Consider the following 23017-nt stretch of genomic DNA (forward strand, 5'->3'; position numbering starts at 1 on the left):
GGGCAAGGCTTGAGGCCACAGTAAGCCATACTGATGGTACTTCACCAGCCTATGCCGGAGTGTACTCTTGGTTCTTCAACCTGCCCCAAAGATTGAGGGTGGTTGGGCAGTGTAGTTCCCATTTGATTCCCAATAATCTACAGACTTCCTGACATACTGCACCTGCAAAGTGCGTACCCTGTTCTGAATCAATCGTGATAGGGAGTCCCCACTGAGTTATGTAATCCTTACATAGTGGTGTGGTTGGCAGTGGTTCTTTGTGAAGGGCGCAGCTTCCACCCACCTCGAGAATTTATCAACAATTATCAGAATGTCTGAGTACCCCTGACATTTAGGCAGGAATATGTAGTTGACTTGTAAATGCTGAAACAGGCTGGCCGGGGACGGTGACTTTAGTTGAGGCATTTGGGTAGTACGTCCAGGGTTGTTCTTCTGACAGGTCACACATCTGTCTAGTACCAATTAGGCATACTTCTTAAATCCGTTTCCCCACCATCTTCTCTGGAACCTAGCTGTCATCTGCGGAGGCCCTAAATATCCCCATGAGTGGATTTGCAGTGCCAAAAAGTGCAACAGTGCCTGGGGTGTGACCGGTTTATAGATTTCTCTTTGTTTCTCATCCTCATAACTTGAGCCCATTTTCAACATGTGTCTATTTCTCCTCCCGAGGGCACAGCTCCTGCATGGTTTTCAAATCTTGTAACTTATTAACTGCTGCTTGAACTGTTCCTTATTTTGGTTCTTGAGTGGAATGGATGGCAGCATTCTTGGCCACTTGATCTTCTAAGGCATTGCCCTGGGCTCCCTTTAGTATAGGCTTTGCACTTGAGGATTGATCCCACTTGGGGAAGCTGAATTGCATCAAGTAAGTCGCGGACTTCATTTCCATTTTTAATGGATGTTCCATTTGCTGTAAGAAACCCTCTTTTCTGCCATAACGGGCCAAAGATATGGGCCACTCCATAAGCCTATCTAGAGACTATCTAAATATTAGCTGTCTTTCCCTCAGCTAGCTTACATGCCTCCATCATTCAGCCAGCTGTGCTGATGTAATGGGTGGGAGGCTACCCTGGGCAAATGTTTCATGTGGTGTTGCCTCCGCCCACCCAGCTCTGTGGATCCCATTTTCCACAAAGGAGGACCCATTTATAAAAAAGATTGGGTCTGGATTCTGCAGGGGCCCCGCAGATGCCCTGGCAGCTTCATCAAGCTGCTGCAATATTTCAATGCAAACATGCTCACGACGCTGCCCCTCCTCCCCCCTTTCGTCTGAAAAGACAGGCAACAGTGTCGCCGTATTAAGAAGACTGGCATGGATAAGGTGAATAGTCGGGGCCTCTAAGAGGGCTGTCCAACGGGTCTACTGGGCAGCTGTAACATGTGAGGCATGATTCATGGAGAGCATGGCGTGGAGAATTTGAAGGCATTTGACAACCAACTTTTGGTCAAGGACAATAGGAGCCGTTACCCTAACAGTGCGACAAGTACCTTCCATAGCCTGTAAACAGCTTCCCCAACCCAGAGACATAGGATCCAGGCGAGCAGAGCAGTGTCCGATGGGATGCTGACTGTCACCGTGCTCTTGGGTTAGAACAGCCTTCATGTGGTCATCCTGCTCATGGACGTGGAGAGTAAAGGGGCGACCATTGTCAGGAATACCCAAAACTGGGGCAGAACACAGAGCATATTTAGGAGCCTGGAACGCAGAGTGCAGTTCATGGGAGAGAATAAGAGAGTTCCAAGAGTCTTTAGAACCCTTAAGGATATCAGTGAGAAGTTGTGTGAATTGAGAGTAACAGTCAATCCAAGATCAATTAAAATTACAAAGGCCCAAAAAGGATCTTAAATCTCGGACAGTGGTGGGTTCTTTCACAGAGCGAATGGCAGAAATTCTGTCCTGAGTAATTTCATGTTTGCCAGAAGAGATTTTCTGTCCCAGATAGATGACCCCGTCCTGCACAAATGGAGTTTTCTTACATTCTAGAGGTCACAGGACCACATAAGTGGTTAAGGAGGGTGCAGAGATCCTGTTTGTGTTGTTCCACCATGGGAAAGGCCACCAGGATATCATCAACATATTGGATAACAGTAGAGTCCATAGAAGGGAGCTCCCACAGATTTTGGTCTATTTTGGAGCCACGTGAAGAACAGTCGAACTGTTTTGAAAATCCTGGGGCAGGCGTGTCCAGATGTATTGCTGGTGCTGAATAGTGAAGGAAAACCAGGTCTGGACCTCAGGGGTGAGGAGAACTGCCCAAAAGCCATTTGCCATATTAATATTGGAGAAAAATTTGTGGCCTGGTGAGAGGTCATTAAAAATGGTGAAGAGGTCAGCCACAAGTGGAGCTTTCTGATTTACACATTGATAAGCTTTACGATAGTCGACAGTCAATCGCCAGTAGCCGTCAGGTTTTTTAACGGCCCAAATGGGACTATTAGACGGACTGTGGGTTTTGACAAGCTGTTCCAGCTGTTGGACGATGGGGAGAACGCCAATGATACAGGCCAGGCTGATGGGGTATTGCTTGGTGCAAGGGGGAGCGACCCCTGTGAAGGTAACAAGAAGCATCTGCAAAAGACCACCGTCATTCTTAGATTTAGCCCAGATGGGGTGCTCGTGCCATTCTTCAAGGGACAGTTGGCAGATGGACTAGGTAACGAGGCCATTGTTAAAATGGATGGATGAGTTTATCTGCGTAAGGACATCTATTGCTAAGAGGGCTAGTTCAGGCTTCCAGCCAGCTACAAAGGTTGCTTTGAGGGGAGGGTGGGCTCTCTATTTCTCTATTCTCTATTTCCTCTGGGGTGTCTCTGTGGGCCAAACCCGAATGTTCAAAGCAGATATCAATAAATCTTTGAGCAAAATCCCTCATGTCCTCAAAGCCTATTTGTTGGCAAGATGTTTTTTTGTCCAGTCAATTTTAGGGGGGCCATATTCATGTAACCAATCGCAGAGGGCTTCCCATCCCTTATTCAATTCTTAGTCATTTTGACCCAGCCTATCCTTTGCCTTTCTAAGCAGTCTTTCTCCAGCAGTGGAGCCTATCATGGCTGTCACAATTTGGACACCATCTGTCGGATGGAGACAGTAAATGTTTTTGAGTTTCTCCAATTCTGACCAGGTCTTGAGTCCTCCTTTTTTCGGTGTGGCAGTTTGACAAATTTGGGGTCGGGAAGTTCATGGAGAGCCCATTTCCTACAAACATGTCGGGTCTTGCCCATCAGTTTTCCATCTGCATCTGTACCAGTTTTAGTCCGCTCATATCTGACCAGTCGCATCTGGGCTGAGAGCTCCTGTCCTTCTTCCTCTTTAGAGTCGGATTCTGAGACAGTAACTAACAGGATGCTGGGTCTGAATGTGGAAGGGTTATAGGGTGAAGGTCTGCAGGAAAAGGGCAGGATATGGTCCTCCACCTGATTTAAGGCAGGGATTAATCTCACAATCCAACAAACTGATGTGGATTGAAAACTATTACAGTCCATGGCAGTGGAATTACTACCAATTCAACACGTGACTGCAGATCAAGTAAGGGTTGTGGAAAGAGCTGAAGAAGTTATTCAATGATCTGAACATACAAAGGAGATCAAAACTCACACAGCTCAAATGTACAGGGAATTAAAACAACCAAGCTGGATAAATCAGATTTGGAACTGGGGACTGAATATCCACATACATCAACTGTGGATCCGGGTCATGTCCCATATACTAGCAGTAATACAATCCATTGTTCTGATTGTGTTAAAACACTAGTATGCAACAGCAAACAATGTATCAAAGAGCTGCAACACAGAGAAGTATAGTAACTGAAGGATTTCCCCATTACCTCCAATACCAGAGGTGGCAAGTATAACCTGTAAGTCACATAGGCCTGCTTGGAGATTACGGCAAGTGCCTAGAGGGGGATGTTGTTGTAGCGGACCATGACTAAAATTGACATAAAATAACTGGGGCTTTTAGCTAACATAACATGGCCAAAAATCATTTCCAGATGCACATCACAGATTTTCACAACCAGATTTGTGCTCTCCATACAGAGATACTAGATAAGATTGTCTGTAAGGCGAAACATCAGGAAATTTAATCACATTTCCGTAAACAAGCAGTTCTAAACTCATAAGCATTTTCATAAGGGACATTTTTAAAATGCCTAGCCAAGCCACATTCTCAAGTTTGTTATTTAGTAAAATGTAGAAGGAACAGTCTGATCCCACAGTGTTCTGAACTTTTTAAGGTATTTGTAAATTAGAAATGCAAACAACAAACTCATGTCAAAGGGTTAGCTGAATTCCTTGAGTAAATATTGTTAGGTACTGAAAAGAGGCCTACTTCATTACAGGTGAAGAAAAAGCAATAAATGGTGTAAACAGAACCTCTAAAAGAGCACCATAGCCAGCAAAGGGGACAGAAGGAGGTTGTAAAAATGCAGTCATTAGGACTGTACAGAGATATACAATTGAAGCTTAAGTGCAGTTGTAGGTAGTTTGAACAAATCCTTCCATCTAAAGGTCAAAGGAAGAGAGTGACAGAGACAAATCACAAAATACAGGGTGAAGTTGTGGTTATGTCCCCGAGTAACGTGAAGAATATAAAAAAGTTTCTTATAAAGACTTGATAAAGTTGTAAAGTGATTGAATTTCACCCTCCATGGAATTCAAATAGTTGCTGTCTTATTAAGTAAAGAAAATTACTAATGGAAAGTGTTTAGAGAAGAGATGGTAAAGATTTATCCAAGAAATTAACTCTGGTTCAAAACACACTGGCAGCATGTTAGTAGTGGGGGTTGTAATTGGAACTGTAATTGTAATTGGAAATGGGTCAAATGAGAGATGGGCTGTTCACAACCTGTCAGCGGTGTCACATAATTGTAGTAACTTTATGTTAGAGTTGATTTTAAAGAATTTATAATAATTAGGAAAAATTAAAATCCTTTCTAATCTTTTGTACTAAGGTTAGTAGGGAATATAAATTCCAACACAGAACTTGGAAGAGACCTCAGAGATAACGTTTCCAGGTTATTGACAATGAGGTGCAACTGGTAAATGTTTTGGAAGGAGTATAAAACTGTCAGGATTGAATTGTTAAACAGCAGGTATTGAGATTCTAAAGGTAAATGAAGAAGGTATCTGGTAAACATCATGAGATTACAGGGAGACCTAGGGCTATCCATAGAGTTGTCCATCATTGACTGTGTGTTCACTGGGATTAGGGGGATGTGGCTAGCAATGACATCAAGTTTGGATGTAAGTATTGTAAGGGGAAATGTATAAAAATCCTGTACTTGGCTGGGGGATGCCAGACAGTACCGGGGATGGACCTTTCCCATGATGATTGGTAAGGAGCTCCACATAAATGTCACTCTAGTTGCTAAACACAAAACTCAGGATTCCTCTATGATATTTCTCCCGTCAACATTTGCGGAGAAATGTTTTTCTGACTGGAGGTCTGTGACCAGTGCTATTCCACAAGAATCAGAGCTGGGACGTAATATATATATAAATGATTAGCATGAAAACATAGACTGTTTAATTAGCAAGTCTAACCTGCATATCTTTGCACAGTGGAGGGAAACATACACAGACATGGGGAGAACGTGCAAACTCCACACAGACAGTCGCTTGAGGGTGGAGTAGAACCTGGGTTCCTGGTGCTGTCAGACAACAGTGCGAACCACAGAGCCATTGTGTCGCCCCTAAATCCTCTAATGTCCTGTGCAATTTGTTAATCTGATTTTTAACATTGAAAAAAGTGTGAGAGAACACACAAAAGCATAAAGGCAGGTTATGATATGGAGCTGAATGAAACTGGAAAGTTGTGGCGTTAGCAGTAGGCGAAAGTTGTCATAAAAACCGCCGAATTGCCATTAAAAACCCAACTCATACATTCCCACTGGCTGGAGGACCAGTCACTCCCATTCGGTCCTCCAGTCCAGCCCCTCATTCACTCCCAATGCGTTCTCAACACTAAAGTCTATAACTTGAGAAATTTGCCACATGATATCTGTTGACACTCTATCTTCCATCCTCCACGCACCTCCCGTTGATGTTTAGTGAGGATTTTATATTAGTGCCAGGGACTGTGATCGAATCGAGGGAACTAGTTACATTGCAACTACATGTAAATTCTCTCCCAACTGAGAAAGAGCTCGAAAATTAATCACAGTTTCAAAGGAAACTGTAAAACACATGAGGAGCTATGCATTGCATAATTGATAATGTTTAGGTCATGTGTTGGGATTACAGAACCGAAAAGCCCTGCCGCCGTTTCATGACTGAAGGACTAACAGTGAATGCGAGATACATTCAACAAGTCAGGACACAGCCCGACATACACATTCACATTCACCAGGGGAATGGTGAGGACGTTACTTGGTTATACTGGGAGACGTGGACAACAGCAGAAGGTGGAAATCTCTTGGAAGGCATCAATGGGATAAAGATACATAATTGGATCAGAGAATGGATACAGCAGAATGAGTCTCCCTGAGGTTCTCACCTTGGACTGTCCCACTCCTGGGCAGGGCTGGCTTAAGGGTTAAGAAGCTGCAAGTAGGTAGGTTGCTCTGTGTACTGGCGAGAATGACATTGTGATTGACAGATCTATGGGATATCAAAGTGGGAACAGCTTCTGCTCCACCTTTTACAGTCATAGAACCATACAGATGTACAGCACGGTCCAACTCGTCCATGCCGACCAGATATCCTAAATAAATCTAGGCCCATTTGCTAGCATTTGGTCCATATCCCTCTAAACACTTCCTTTTCATATAACCATCCAGATGCCTTTCAAATGCTGTATTTGTACCAGCCTCCGCCACTTCCTCTGGCAGCTCATTCCATACACACACCACACTCTGTGTGAAAAAGTTGCCCCTTGGGTTCCTTTTAAATCTTTCCCCTCTCATCTTAAACCTATACCCTCTAATTTTTGGCTCCTCCACTCCAGGGAAAAGACCTTGTCTATTTACCCTATCCATGACCCTCATGATTTTATAAACCTCTATAAGGTCAACCGTCAGCCTCCGTTGCTCCAGAGAAAATACCTCTAGCCTATTCAGCCTTTGCCTATAGCTCAAACCCTCTAAACCTGGCAACATCCTTGTAAATCTTTTCTGAACACTTTCAAGTTTCACAACATCTTCCCTATAGCAGGGAGACCAGAATTGCATCCAGTATTCCAAAAGTGGCCTTCCCAATGTCCTGTACAGCTGCAACATGACCTCCCAACTCCTATACTCAGTGCACTGACCAATGAAGGCAAGCATACCAAATGCCTTCTTCACTATCCTATCTACCTGAGATTCCACTTTCAAGGAACTATAAACCTGCACTCTAAGGTTTCTTTGTTCAGCAACACTCACTATTCCCCTACCATTAAAGTGCTGCCCTATTTGCCTTTCCAAAATGCAGCACCTCACATTTATCTAAATTAAACTGCCACTCCTTGGCCTTTTGGCTCATCTGATGAAGATCCCATTTTACTCTAAGGTAAGCTTCTTTACTGTTCACTACACCTCCAATTTTGTTGTCATCTGCAAATTTACTAACCATATATCCCATATTCACATCTAAATCATTTATATAAATGAAGAAAAGCAGTGGATCCGGCATCGATCTTTATGGCACACTGCTGGTCACAGTCTTTCAGTCTGAAAATCAGCTTTCCACCACCACCCTCTGTTGTCTACCTTCAAGCCAGTTCTGTGTTGAAATGGTTAATTCTCCCTGTATTTCAAGTGATCTAGCCTTGTTAACAAGTCTTACTTGAGGAACCATTTCAAAAGCCTTACTGAAGTCCATATAGATCACATCCCCCACCCTGCCTTCATCAATCCTCTTCATTGCTTCTTCAAAAATCTCAATCAAGTTAGTGAGACACGATTTCCCACAAACAAAGCCATGTTGACTATTGCTAATCAGTCCTTGCCTTTCCAAATACATCTCAATCCTATCCGTCAGGATTCTCTCCAACAACTTGCCCACCACTGATGTCAGGCTCACTGGTCTATAGTAGCCTGGCTTTTCTTTACCACCTTTTTTTATATCATGGCACCACATTAGCCAACTTCCAGTCTTCCAGCACCTCACCTGTGTCTACTGATGATACAAATACCTCTTTGTGGATGTTCCACTAGAGTCGAGTTGGCAAGTGTTTCTGAACTCTCTGTCCCTATCCCCACTCTCTAATGGATTGGAAGTCACTGTTGGTATTAGATTATATCACTCCCCCTCTCTCTTCCTCTTTCTACCAACCCTAGTTACAGGCTGTGGGCTGTGGTCAATCTCGGCCCTGATTTGGGTTCACAGAAGGCAATTAGTATTTAGTGATAGTGGCAGATTATCCCAGAATGGGTGGCAGGGTAAAATCTGATCTCTCCCATCAGCAGGGTACCACACCCCCCTCATACACTGGGGTTAGTTTCTTTGGAGCAAAGCAGACCGAGGGAGGACATGACTGAGTGTATAAAGTGATGAGGGACTTAGACAGGAGAGACAGAATGATCCATTCCCTTGCAGGGATCTAGGACCAGAGGTATAGATTAAAGGGCAAAAGGTTAGAGGAAATGGGAGATTATTTTTTCATCCGGTGTGTGGTGAGAATCTGGAACTCACTGCCTGCAACTGTTGTAGATGCGGAAATCCTCGTAAAATTTCAGAAGCATTTAGATATATACTCGTGATGCTAAGGTATACAAGGCAATGGACTAAATGCTGAAAATTGAATTAGAGTAGTTGGGCTGTTTTCTTGACTGGGACAGACTTGATGGGCCGAAGGGTCTCTTACTCTGCTGTGGAAACGCGGACATTGATTCTGGCCACGTCTGTGAAGACAGGAGTTGGGGATGGGGGTGGTGTTGGGGGTTCAGGTCGGTGAGCAATGGGAGGTGAGGCTGGGCGGGGGTGGCGGTGAACAAAGGGAATGATCAAGTAAAGGGCAGGAGATATTTCCTGCCAATAGGGTTCGCGTTGCCAAATCTTAGGGAGTGGCGATAGAGAAGCGAAGAGATAAAAGACGTTGAGGATTTCTGAAGAAGGGTCTAGACCCGAAACGTCAGCTTTCCTGCTCCTCTGATGCTGCTTGACCTGCGGTGTTCATCCAGCTCTACGCCTTGTTATCTGAGATAAAAGATGTGTCTGCATGAGGTGTGAATAGGACATTAGCAATCCTGAATGCAAAATAAAGACAATTAGCAAGATACATAAAAAAAAGGAGCCTTTGAAAACCATTTAGTCTGAGGTGAGGAGATTAGCTTTTCACCCAGAAAATGGGCAGCCTGCAGAATACTTTGCAACAGGAAGCGGCTGAGTCCAAAACGTTGACTGTTTTCTAGAAGGATTTAGATATATTCCAAGGGCTGATGTTATCAAAGGGATGTAGGGTTCCTGAGCTGGATGATCAACCGTGGTCTTACTGAATATCGGAACAGGCCGAAGGGCCTTTTAATTCTCCTATTTTCGAAGTTTCTGTGGTAACCAGGGAAAAGGGGAAGGATGACCGGGATGAAACGGGGAGCTAGTAACAACAGCACAGAATCACTGGGAATGAAGCAATGGGATAAAGACACTAGATTGGTGCAGAGAACGGTTACAGTGCAGAAAGGTGCGGAGTCGTGATATCCATCAAGATCCATCAGCAATCTACATTCATTGTTTACAGGGCCATGGCGGCGTGGAGGGAGGAACAAATTGGATACGGCACAAAGCAAGAGATCACCTAACACCCTCTTGTTAGTTACGGAGACTGGTCTTGGACTGTCCCACTCTTGGGCAAGGCTGGTCAAAGTTCAGGAAGCTTCCAGCTGGTAGGTAGCTCAGCGAGCCGGGCGGGGTTCAGGAGGTTTGAGGGACAGGTTCCGTGTGATATCAGAGCAGGCACTGTCCCTGCTTCTCCTCTTCTCGTGGCGGCTTTACTGGAGCTGTGTTGGTGAATGCTTCTAAGCTCAGTCCTCCCAACAACGCCCCCTCCCAGGAATGTGTCTGTTGGTGGTCACTGTGAGTGTTAAAATTTTTAAAGGGCGTCAGTATCGCTATTTCATGCTGTTTTGTAGCTTTTTTTAAACAAAGCCTTTAAATCCAATTTGCACGACCGTTTTTTTTGTTAAATTAAGCTCCATTCTTGGATATGGACAAGTTTGAGCTGAGAGAGACTAGCAGATGTTATCAATCCCCGGGAGTCTGTTGAGCAGCTGAGAGTGAGCCACATGAATCACTGCTGTCTTTGTAATGAGGGTGCTCATACGAGCTTTCTTTCTGAGGATTGTTGCAATGATAAACGAAGACTGATAGATTTATAAATCGACAAACACAATTCGCATTTATATAGACCTCTGACTGCAATGAAACGTTCACTTGAATTTCACTGACATATTATATCACAAGACTTGTCACTGAGAAAAATAAAGCCGATGATCAAGAACGTTACAAAAGATGTCAGCTTGAAGAGGAGAAGGACTCAGAGAGGTTTAAGAAGGGAACTGCAGAACATGACGCTGAAGATTGAGGTTATTAATGGACAGATTTCAGATGCTACCAGAACTGCTGAGTGTTTCCAGCATTTTGCTTCTCCATTTGTTCTTAGCTCTGAGGACGAAAGGGATTAAAGTGTTTCAGGGGAAGCTAGAACAGGATCGAATTGTAGATGTATAAATGCCTCTCCTTCACTCCTATCTCCCACCTCTGTAGTTTTGTACAAACACTGAATGATTTTAATGGTAATCCAACGGTTTACATGGTAAGTTTCTCTCCAAGTACTGACTGCACAAATGACCAGACTAATTTCTCTCAATTTTACCTGTGTGTATTCTTCTGTTTTCTCCTTCACTTCGTTTTTTTTTTCTGTTTGAAAGATTGGTTTGCAATTAAAGGATTCAGATGAAACCATATCCAGATCTGATAGTCCCTCATTTTAATCATAACCATATTGTCAAAGGATTTTGAACATAGAAGGAAAAAAGCATGGGGAGGGACACTGAGACAGTAAGAACTGCAGATGTTGGAGTCAGAGATAACATAGTGTGGAGCTGGAGGAACACAGCAGGCCAGGCAGCATCAGAGGAGCGGAAGTTGACATTTCTGAAGAAGGATCCCGACCCGTCAACTTTCCTGTTCCTCTGATGCTGCCTGGCCTGCTGTGTTCCTCCAGCTCCACGCTTTGTAGGGAAGAGTCATCTGAAGTGTCCAAACACCAGTGCAGTCGCACTGAAGAGATACTTCGGAAATGTGGGGATCGCGGGAAGGGATTTTTTTACCCATCCCAGCTGGAAACTCACCAACGCAGTCACACTGGGTAGAATCCATTCACCTGTTCCATGTGTGGGAAGGGATGCACTTGGTTATCCCACCTATAATTACACTAGTGAGTTCACACTGGAGAGAGACCATTCACTTGTTCTGAATGTGGGAAAGCCTTCAGTCATCTCACCTACTGAGACACCAGAAAATTCACAAATAACATGAGTTGAAATATTTTTCTCTTACTCACACCAAGGAATGAACTTGTCTTGTTTATACCAATGTTATTAAAGCCCACTCCAATAAATGTGCTGACATTGTAATTTATAGAATTTATTTGTCACTAAAAATGAGACAATTTGATCAGTTGCCACTGCTGCTTCCTTTCCTACCACTATGTGAAGTTTTCTCCAACACTCCCTTCCCTGTAGCTATGAGCATCGTTTAGTGCTCAGTGCTCATTGTACCGCATTTAGCTCATTTCATATCGGGTCTACAGGGTAAGGGTTAAGTTCTTTCCATCACAGTTGCAGATTCATACTCCAAACTACTTTACAACCTAATAAAAACCGAAAGAACTGCAGATGCTGTAAATCAGGGACAAAAACAAAGTTGCTGGAAAAGCTCAGCAGGTCTGGCAGCATCTGTGAAGGAAAAAAACAGAGTTAACATTTAGGATCCGGTGACCCTTGTACTTGTAATCTTGTGCTTTGACTCTTGTACTTTACAACCTCATGGCCTGGCACATCCCCCCATTGAGCCATTGCCATCAAGCAAAGGGATCAACTCTGGTTCAACAGAAAGTGCCAGAAGTTGTGTCAGGAACATCACAAGGAATGTCTAAAATGAGAAGTCAACCTGATTAATCTCCCAAACAGTATGATGTGCATGCCAAACAGCATAAGTCGAAAATGACAGACAAAGATAAGCAAACAGACAACCAGTAGACTAGTGCAAGCTCTATTGTCCTGGCCCATCCAGTCATGAATGGTGGTGGACAATTAAACTTCTCACCAGAGGAAGAGGCTCAACAAATCTCCCGATGCTCACTGATGGAAGAGCCCAGCACATCGGTACAAAAGACTGAAGCATTTGCAGCAATCTTCAGAAAGAAGTTCCAAGTGGATGAAATATCTCGGCCTCCTCCAGTGGTCCCCAGCATTACAGATATCAGTTTTCAGTCGATTAAATTCATGCCAATCCACGTGATATTAAAAATAAATAGCTGGAAGCACTGGATACTGCAAATACTATGGGCCCTAGCAATTTTCTTGCTATAGTATGTAATTGAGTGAGTACATAAGCCTGGTGCTCTAGAATTTGCTGCTCCCCTAGCCAAGATTTGCAGCTAAATCTCTATTGTTTACCCTGCAATATGGAAAATTGCCCAGGTACATCCTGCGCACACAAAAAGCAGGGTAAATCCAACTCTGCCAATTATCAATCCATCAGTCGAATGTCGATCATCAGTAACGTAATGTAAGGTGTCGTCAACAGTGCTATCAAGCAGCACCTGCTCGGCAATAACCTGCTCAGTGATGCCCAGTTTGGGTTCTGCTCAGCTCTTGGCCTCATTACAGCCTTGGTTCAAACATGGACAAAGAGCTAAACTCCAGAGGTGTGGTGACGTGAGCGCAACAGCTGTTGATATAAAGGCCACATTTCATCAAGTGTGCATCAAACATCCCTAGCAAAACTGGAATCAGGGGCATACTTGGCACATAGGAACATGGTTGTGGCTGTTAGAGGTCAGTCATCACAGCTCCAGGACATCTTTGCAGGATTTACTCAGGGTAGTGCCCTAGGCTAAATCATCTTTGGCTGCTTCATCAATTACCTTCCCTCCAATATAAGTTCAGAAATAGGGATATTCGTAATGGTTGCATAATGTTCAGCATCTTTTGTGACTCTTCAGATAATGAAGTAGGCGATGTTCAAATGCAGCACGATCTGGTCAATATCCAGGCTTGGTCTGACAAGTGGCAAGATTTGCACTGCTCCTTCACTGTCACTGTATCAAAATCCAGGAATTCCCTCCCTAATGGTATTGTGGTCGACCTACATCACAGGGTCTGCAGATCACCACAACCTCCTTAAGGGCAGCTAGGGATGGGCAATAAATGCTGGCCAGGCACTGACACCCGTGAGAGAATTTTTAAAAAGTCTTAAACATAAGGAATTTGAATTTGACTCCAAATAACAGGTGAGGCCAAGGTAGTGTGTTGTGCCATCTACAGCGTGTGTGAATTCCTTGATTCTTCTGACAGTCTGATTCACTACATTTGTGGGAATTATCGCTAGCTTGAACAGCTTGAGTGCCAAATCTTTGAACTGGAAAATCATCTGGAGTCACGGAGGTGCATCGGCGAAGCTGAAACCTCCGTAGATAGCGTGTTTTCTGAGATAGTCATCCCGCAGTGTAAGGAGATGAAGGCAGAGATGGAATGAGTAACGACCAGGCAGAGGAAAGACGCCAGGCAGCCAGCTGGGCAAGCCCCAGAGGGCATCTCACTTCACAACTGTTTTTCTGTGTTGGAATAAAGTGAGGAAGGGACAAGAAACATTAAAAGAATGGATGGAGAATTTGAAATAAGGTCGATGAATTAACCACTCAGAGAGATGTAAATGGGTGTGATATCATTGGAATTACGGAGATATGGCTTTGAAGTGACCAGGGATGGGAATTGAACATCCAAGGGCATTAACTATATAAGAAGGATAGACACAAAAGGAAACAGCTGTGGAGTTGCATTACTGCTTAAAGAGGATCCACACACACTATTGGGGAAGATATTAACTCAGACAATGTAGAAAATCTGAGGACAGAATTGAAAAACAGCAAGGGCCAAAAACAATAGCACGAGAGGCACATAGACCACAAAACTGTACTGATGATGTTGGGAATGACATTAAATGTGAAATCAGAGACAAACAATGAATAGTAAAGGAACATTAGTAATTCTGGGTGATATTAATCTGCACAAAGATTCGGTGAATCAAATTAGTCACAACACTGGACAGGAGGAATCCCTAGAGTGTAAACGGGATGGTTTTCTGGAAGAATACTTTTTGGAATGAACTCGAGAAGAGACCACCTTAGACTGGGTTTTTTAAGCAATAAGAGAGGAATAATTCACAATGTAGTTGCGAGAGATCCCTTGGGAATAAGAGACCATAGATTAATAACAAAAATTGTTTATTCCAATATGTTGCTATAGAAGAGAACAATGGTCAAACCATGGCTTATAAGGGAAGTTAGAGGTAGTGTTAGATGCAAAAGAGAAGCATACAGATTGGTGTAAAAAAGACAATAGATCTGACGATTAGGAACAATTCAGAAGTCAGCAAAGGAGGACCTAGCAATTTACTAAGAAAGGGAAAATAGAGCATGAAAGTAAGTTTGTGGTGACATATCAACTGACTGTAGAATTTTCTGTGGATATATAAAGTGAAAAGGATTGGCAAAAACTAATGTAGGTCCATTGCAGTCAGAAACAGCGGAATTTATAATGGGAAGCAAAGGAATGGCTGACAAACTAAATTCATACTTCATTTCTGTCTTCATAAAGGAGAACACAAATAATTCATCAGGCAAAATGGAAAAACCACGATTTAACGAGAGGGAGGAACTAAAGAAAATCTGTAATTTTCGTGAAATGGTGTTGGAGAAGTTGATGGGAAGCCGATAAATCCCTCGCCCCTGACAATCTACATCCCAGAGTACTTACAGAAACGGTCATACAAATGGTGGATGCATTGTTGATTATCTTTCACGATTTCTTACACGCATGTGCACGGATAATGTAATGTAACCTCAATATTTAAAAGGGAAGGTAGAGATAAAACACAGAATTATAGACTGGGAGTTTGACATAAGTAGTGGGGAAGAAGATCGATTCCATTATCAAGGATTTTGCAGTAGAGCACGTAGAATACAATAGCAGAATTAGACACAGACACCACAGATTTACAAAAGAGAAATCATCCATGACTGATCATCTGGGTATCTTTTTGGGCTCTATCCCCAACCTATCGCTTACTCCTTAACCGCTGCCCCCATCTTCCGCATAAAAAATAACTTTTTCCTAGCTGCCATCAGTTCTCCGGAAGGGTCACTCGACCCGAAACGTTAACTCAGATTTTTTTTCTTCACAGATGCGGCCAGACCTGCTGAGCTCTTCCAGCAACTTTTGTTTTTGTTTCTGATTTACAGCATCCGCAGTTCTGTCGCTTTGTGCTGGGGCACAGCTGATTGACGGCAGTTCCGGACCATTTAGAGGAGAAAGGGCGTGCCCAGAGGGCGAAAGTGAAAGTGGCTGGTCCTTCAACCAATTGGAGTGAAGGAGACAAAAAAAGAAGTTGCTGGAAAAGCTCAAGAGGTCTGGCAGCATCAGTGAAGAGAAAATCACAGTTAGCGTTTCAGGTCCGTTGACCCTTCCTCAGAACCGGGGACGGGGCCAGTGGAACGACACGAGACCACCAACTCGGCAGGCGCAGTGCAGCTGTGAGTGGCGCCTGATTGAGTGTCGAAGGAAGGAGACGGGAAAGGAGAAATTAATGACGAAGACCGGAAAAATAGAGTCAGTTTCATAAATACCAGGTGTAGGCCCCTAAACCCGAATTAGAAACTCCCGGACCCGTGTTGCAGAAAACGGGAAAATGGCTGTGGGCTTCAGGCGTTACAGGCCCCTTGTTACCGCCGCCATCTTTATTCGGGGCACGGGCAGCAGGACGCATGCTTCTTCCTCGTCAATAAACATAGGGCTGGACAAAGGCAGCAGGTCGAGCAGCATCAGAGAAGCAGGAAAGTCCCGTTTGACATTTGTCTGTGGAAGGAAAAAACGTTTGTCGGTTCTGTCTGTGGGGAAGTATCTCCGATATGGTTGTAATTTCAAAATCAGCAAGACGCTCAATTTCACGATTATTACCGCCCCTGGGATATGTGTTCAGTTCTGGGCCCAGCAGCTGAGGAAGGAGATTTTGGCCTGAGAGAGGGCACGTCTATTTGAATGAACTGTCATATGTGGCCCCAGTCGCACACTTCATGATTTTAATTTATAAATTCCTCATTCTCAGATACTGCAAACTCCCTTTTAAAATTCCTTATGGACATGCGTTCCCGCATGACTTCAGGTGGAACATTGCAGATCCTGACATCTCTTCATTGATCTAGAAACTACTGGCGTCCGTGTTGAGTCCGCAGCATCATAACGTGCTGAATTGAAAGATGAGACACTGTACCCTCAGTTCCCATTGAGCATCATTAGAACAGTTCAGGAGGCTGAAGTCAGTGTAGGTGTAAGCAGACAGTTTAAATGACAAAGCTGCATTGTGAGTGCTGCTTGGCTCAATGGGAGTGTTTTGAAGTTGGGCAAAAACAGTGAGTTAGGTGAGACAAGGAGAAAGGTGAAGCTGAAAGACTGAATGTAGTGCTCAGTTTCAATCCAGTAATTCAGAAAGTGATACGGTTCCAATGGAAACAGCCAAGAGATAAATAATACTGTAGAGTATTTTCTTACAGTTTTTTTAAAGTACATAAATCAGCTTAAATAAAGGGAGGGACTTCTGATTATAAAAGAAATGTTTGAAACGAAGACAGCTTAATAAAATTCCCTTAAAGGGAGTAATTGGCTTAATCTAGAGAAAACATAACAGGAGACCCATGGTGTGCTACTCTTGCGCAATGTGGGAAATAAGGAATTCTCCAGTGTCCTTGACAGCTACATGGGCAGGAAATATATCCATCTGCAACTACTGGCTAACTGACTTTTCAGAGCTGGAGCTGTGGGTGGATTCATTGTGTAGCACCTACGATGATGAGCATGTTGTGGACAGCATGTTTATCACAGTGGTGACACTGCATGTGAGGATTACACAGGTTGAAATGGAATGGGCAACCAAAGTAAAAGGCTGAGGAAGAAAGTGCAGGAGTTCTCAGTCATCATGCCCCTCTCAAACAGATATACCACTTTGGACACTGTCAGGGGAGGAGTGGCCTCTTGGGGAAAGCAGCATCAGCCAAGCTACTTCGGGTAGGTCTGCTGCACATAATGTGAGGAAAACGAGCAGTAGGGTTATAGTGATAGACGATTCGATAGTAATGGGGATAGAACCAAAAGTGCAGGCTTAGATTGGTCAGATTCGGATCAGGAAACGGGGGAGTAGAACCTTAGATAGTGATGCAACCAGTAGCTCAGGAAGATAAAAGAAATTAAGATTAAATGAGGATTGAGTCTTTCCTCATACATCAGCCCTGAATCCCAGGAATCATTCTGGTGAACCTTCTTTTCACTCTCTTAATGGCAGGGCATCTTTCTGGGGAAAGGAGAACAAAAGTGCTCGCAGTATTACAGGTGTGGTCTCACAATGCCCATACAGAAAGATATCCCTTTTCCTGTACTTAAATCCTGTCACTGTGAAGGCTAACTTATCATTTGCATTCTTCACTGCATGAACGCCTGCCTGCCTACAAAAAGAGAGTCAAGGAGAAATAGGAAACAAAATGGAGTCAGACATTCTGATATAAAATTGTTGAACACAGTGTCCCCTATTGGATCCGCGCTGGTCATTAAGCATCTTGTCCAGCACTGAGAGTATAACTTATATTGTGCTTTGTAGGCTCGTCTAAACACTTCTTCAAGGTTACAATGGTTTTTGCGTCTGATACAATTTCAAATGCTGCTTATTTTGCACTTCTGGCATTTCCTGTTTTTACTTTAGATTTTCAGTGTTTTGCTTCTGTACTTGTTCTTAATCCTTTGGAGGGTTTGAAGGGTATATGGAAAAAACAGGAACAGGACTGAATTGCAGATCGATAAAATGCCTCTTCTTCAAGTCTGCCTCTCCAATTTCTTATCTCTTTCAGCAGTTTTGTGCAAACGCTGACTAGCTTACTTACCTGAAGAACATATATGCGCGATGCCAATTTTAATGATAATCCAGCAGATTCCCCAAGTCGGCTCCACAAATGACCAGACTCATTTCTCTCATTTTCATAATCTGTGTATTCTTCTGGTTTCTCAATCATTACTTTTGTTTTCTGTATGAAAGATTAGTTTACAATTAGAGAATTCAGATGAAACTACATCCAGTTCTCACAGTCACTTTGCTTATCATAACCAAATTTTGTCAGGATTTTGATCATTGAAGGAAAAAAGCATTATTCACACTGGGGGGGAGCAGACGTGATCTGTGCATAGAAGAGTCTGTGAAGATTCATCTGGAATGACCAAATATTAGTACAGTGACATTGGGAAAAGACTGTGGAAATGTGGAGATTGCAGGATGGGATTTCTTTACCCACCCCAGCTGGAAATGCACCAATGCAGTCACACTGAGGAGAGACTGTGGATATATGGGGATTACAGGAAAGGATGTTGTTACCCATCCCAACTGGAAATTCATCAATGCATTCACACTGAGGATAATCCATTCACCTACTCAGCCTGTGGGAAGAAATTCACTGTGTCATACAGCCTGTTGACGCATCGATAAGTTCACACTGGGGAGAGACCATTCATTTGCTCCACTTCTGGAAAAAGACATTCACTTCATTACCGAACCTACTCAAATACCAGTGACTCCACACAAGGGAGCGATCATTCACCTGTTGCGAATGTGGGAAAGGATTCACTCACACATCTAATTTGCTGGATCACCAGTGAGTTCTTACCAGAGAGAAACTGATCAATTGATCTGATTGTGGGAAACTATTCACTCGGTCAACTCGTATGAACTTGCCAGGGAGTTCACTCTGGGGAGAGACTATTCACTTGCTCTGTGTGTTGGAAAAGATTCACACTGTCATCCTAAGCATTACCACATCATCAAGTTGTCACTGGGTGCATGCTATTCTCCTGCTGTGTTTGTGGCAGTCTTTGCTGTTTGTTAATACACCAGCTCTTCACAAAAATACACAGTTGAAATGTAGTCCTCTTATTCACACCAACGAATGAATAATATCCATTGGGCTGTTTGTACATATGTTAAAATTAAACCCTGTTCTAGTAGAGATGCCGATATTGTACATAAAATGTTCATGTAATTGTGTAACAGTAGAGTGGGTTTGGAAAGAACCACAAATTCGCTGTACATCAATTTATTCACACTGAATAGAGACTGTTCACCTGCATGTTGTTTGTAAGGGAATTTCCTAGTCCATCAGGCCTGGTTAAAAAAACTGTAAGGGTTGGATTTTTATGCTATTATCGATATCCAAAGCATGTCTTCTGGGCCTGATTCTGGTGATATTTGTATACACCACAATTCCAATTATCTATTTGGGATAAAAATAATATAAATCAGATTTTTTAAAATTTAAACTATTGTGCGTCTAGTCTTTATCCTATCTCTAAGGCAGATTATGTTCTTCTGAAGAGCTCTCCATCTCATGGAGTTTGTTTTACTCTGAGTGACAATCGATATGCTTCACATGAACAGTTCGGACAAGACACATCCAGAGAGAGGGACAACCTGGAATGCTGGAAAATTAGTGCATTATTGGAATTCTGTGCACAGGGCAAGAATTTTATTTTTCCTGTTCATCATTTGTTCAATATACATGTAACTTAACTTGGCAAGTGGATGGGATCCAGAGAAAATGTTCAAAAGGGTAAGAAGAGGGACCAAAAAGAGAAGAAACAACAAGTAAGTCAGGAAAGCATCGACATTGTAAGGTACAAAGGAATTAACTTAGTCAATGGCATTGATTTTAATGCTATGAGTTTGACGAGCTAGGCAGATGAGGATACAAATAAAACATTGTGGTATAATAATGTTGCTGTCACTGAGACATGATTGAGAGAGGGGTAGAATTGGAAGCTCAGTACTGCAGAATACAGATTCTTCACTGAGGTGAAGAGGAGGAGGTGTCACAATTCTGTTGCAGGAATTTATTACAGAAATAAGGAGGGATGACATCTTAGAAAACTGCTTAAATAAACAAGTGTGAATAGAACAAGTAGAGCAGGTCAGGAGGCAAATTTCAGGGAAGTGTAAAAGTAAGAAGGTTATAATATAAGGAAATTCCAACTTTCCCAGCATTAACAGTGGTAGTCATTGTGTGAAAGGTTAAGAGGTACTTATAAAATACATCCAGAACACCTTTTGAAGCCAGTATACAGAAGTACCAACAAGGAAGGGGGAGGTCCTAGACTTAACTTTAGGGAACAAAGATGGACAAGTGGCTGAAGTATCAGTAGCATTCTGCAGACAGTTATTGTAAATCTTGATTCAGGATTGTTATGGAAAGAACAAGGATGGGCCTGAAATCAAAGTTCTGAATTGATAGGTTTTAATAAGACCAGATATGATTTGATGAGAGTGCGCAAGGAGCAGATACTTTCAGAGTAAAGGTGCAAGAGGGAAATTAAGTGGGGAGATTAGGAGAGCTATAAGGGGAATATGAATTGATACAGCCAGATAGCATAAAGAAAAATGCTCAGTTATTTCATGGGTACAATAATGGTTAAAAGATAAATGTGAAAAGAGTAGGGCCATTAAAAACCACAATAATAATTTGTGTGTGGAGCCGGGGAATATAGGTAGAGTTCTAAATGAGTACTTTGTGGCAGTGTTCCCTAGTGAGAGAGATGAAGTTGGAGAAAGTCCATGATAGAATTTAAAGAAATTAGCCAAGAGAGAAGGGAGGTGCTGAGAAGTCTGGCAGGCTTAAAAGTACATAAATCTACAGGATCAGGTGAAATGTATCCTAGATTGTTGAGATGAAATAACAGGGATGCTTGCCAAAGTTTTCAATTTTTCTCTGTGGTATTTTTATTCAAGAATAGAGCAAGGGATAAACCAAGAAAATAGCCTCACCTTGATGGTGAGTAAACTATTGGAAGCAGTTCTGACAGACAGAGTTAATTACATTTGGAGAGGCAGGGATTAATGAAGAACAGCCAGCATGCATTTGTGAGGGGAGGTTATGTTGACCAATTTGATTCAATATTTTGAAGAGGTGTCCATGTACGTAGGTGAGGGCAATGCTTTTGAGACAGTCTCCTTTCACTTCAGCAAAAATTTGATAAGGTTTCACGTGGGAGAATGATAATAAAGTTAAGAGTTCATGAGTTATAGAATCACAGTCTTAGAGGTGTACAGCACGAAAACAGACCCTTCAGTCCAACCCGTCCATGTCAACCACATGTCCTAAATTAATCCAGTCCCATTTTCCAGCATTTGGCCCATATCCCTCTCAACCCTTTCTATTCATATACCCATCCAGATGCCTTTTAAATATTGTATTTGTACCAGCCTCCCACAATTCTTCTGAGAGCTCATTCCATACGTGCACCACTCTCTGGCTGAAAAAGTTGTCCCTTAGGTCCTTTGGGATCCATTGAAATTTCCAAATAGGGTCCACAATTGGCTGAGTGGCAAGAAGTAGAGGCTAATAATAAGAGATGCTTGTCTGACTGGGTTCTGTGTGTAGTGGGGTCCCATAATGAACAAAGAATGATACAGTACAGGAGCATGCTCTTCAGCCCTCCAAGCCTGCGGCAACACAGTTTGCCCTTCATTACTAAAACTGTCTCCACTTGCAGCATCCATATCCCTCTACTCCCTTCCTATTCATGTATTCATGCAGGTGCTTCTTGAATGCTGCTATTGTGTCTGCTACCACCACCTCCTCTGGCAGCATGTTCCAGCCACTCACCATCCTTTGTGTGAAAAACTTGTCTTGCGTATCTCTTTTAGACACCCCCTCTCCTCACCTTGAACCTGTGTCCTCTAGTAATTGAGCCTTCCACCCTTGAAAAAAGCCTTCTTCTTTCCACTTTACCATGCCATGCACAATCTTATAAACTTCTATTAAGTTGCTCCTCATCTCTCACATTCTAATGAAAACAAACCCAGTCTATCCAGCTTTTCTTCATAGTTAAAACCTCCCATACCAAGCAACATCCTGGTAAACATTTTCTGTACCCTCTCCAAAGCATCCACATCCTTCTGGTGTTGTGACCAGAACTAGACACAATATTTCAAGTGTGTCCTAACTGAAGTTATATAAAGCTGCAGCATAACTTGTCTCTCATTATACTTAATGCCCCTTTCAATGAAGACAAGTATGCTATGGGCCTTTTTTACTATCTTATCCACCTGCACTGCTGCCTTCAGTGATCTCTGGCCCTCACACCCAGATCCCTCTGCATATCAATACTCCTATGGATTGTGCCATTCATGGTGTAACTTATGCCTGTATTTGACCTTCCAAAATATATCACATCACATTAGATGCCCTTACATCCCCTCCCTGCAATAAAAACAAAGACAGAATTCCCCTGTCCTCATGTATCACCCCACTAACCTCCGGATTCAATGCATCATTCTCCGCCACCTGCAATCTGACCTCACTACGAAGGATATATTTCCCTCCCCACCTTTATCTGCCTTCCAGAGGAACCACTCTCTCCACGACTCCCTCATCTGCTCCACACTCCCCACTAGCCCCACCACCCCTGGCACTTTTCCCGGCAACTGCAGAAAAGTGCTACACCTTCCCCCTCACCTCCATCCCAGGCCCCAAAAAACCTTCCCTATCCGACAGATGTTCACCTGCACATCCGCCAATGTGGTTTATTGTATCCGCTGTTCACAATGTGGCCTCCTCAACATTGGTGAGACCAAGCAGAGGCTCAGAGACCGCTTTGTAGACCACCTACGCTCGGTTCATGACAAATGACAACACCTCCCAGTCGCGAACCACTTCAACTCCCCCTCCCACTCCCTGGATGACATGTCCATCCTGGGCCTCCTCCAGTGTCACAACAATGCCACCCGGAAA

At 43.1% G+C, this 23017-nt stretch overlaps 1 long non-coding RNA gene across 1 annotated transcript; it reads left to right on the top strand.

The window, feature by feature from the left end:
• The first annotated feature begins 9888 nt into the window (after positions 1-9888).
• On the top strand, positions 9889-19550 carry LOC125484898. The gene is made up of 2 exons (XR_007263700.1): positions 9889-9990; positions 14799-19550. It is a non-coding gene; the product is annotated as an uncharacterized LOC125484898 (long non-coding RNA).
• Positions 19551-23017: the final 3467 nt, after the last annotated feature.

This window comes from Rhincodon typus, chromosome 14 (assembly GCF_021869965.1).
Source record: "Rhincodon typus isolate 14 chromosome 14, sRhiTyp1.1, whole genome shotgun sequence".
NCBI classification, from domain to species: Eukaryota; Metazoa; Chordata; class Chondrichthyes; order Orectolobiformes; family Rhincodontidae; genus Rhincodon; species Rhincodon typus.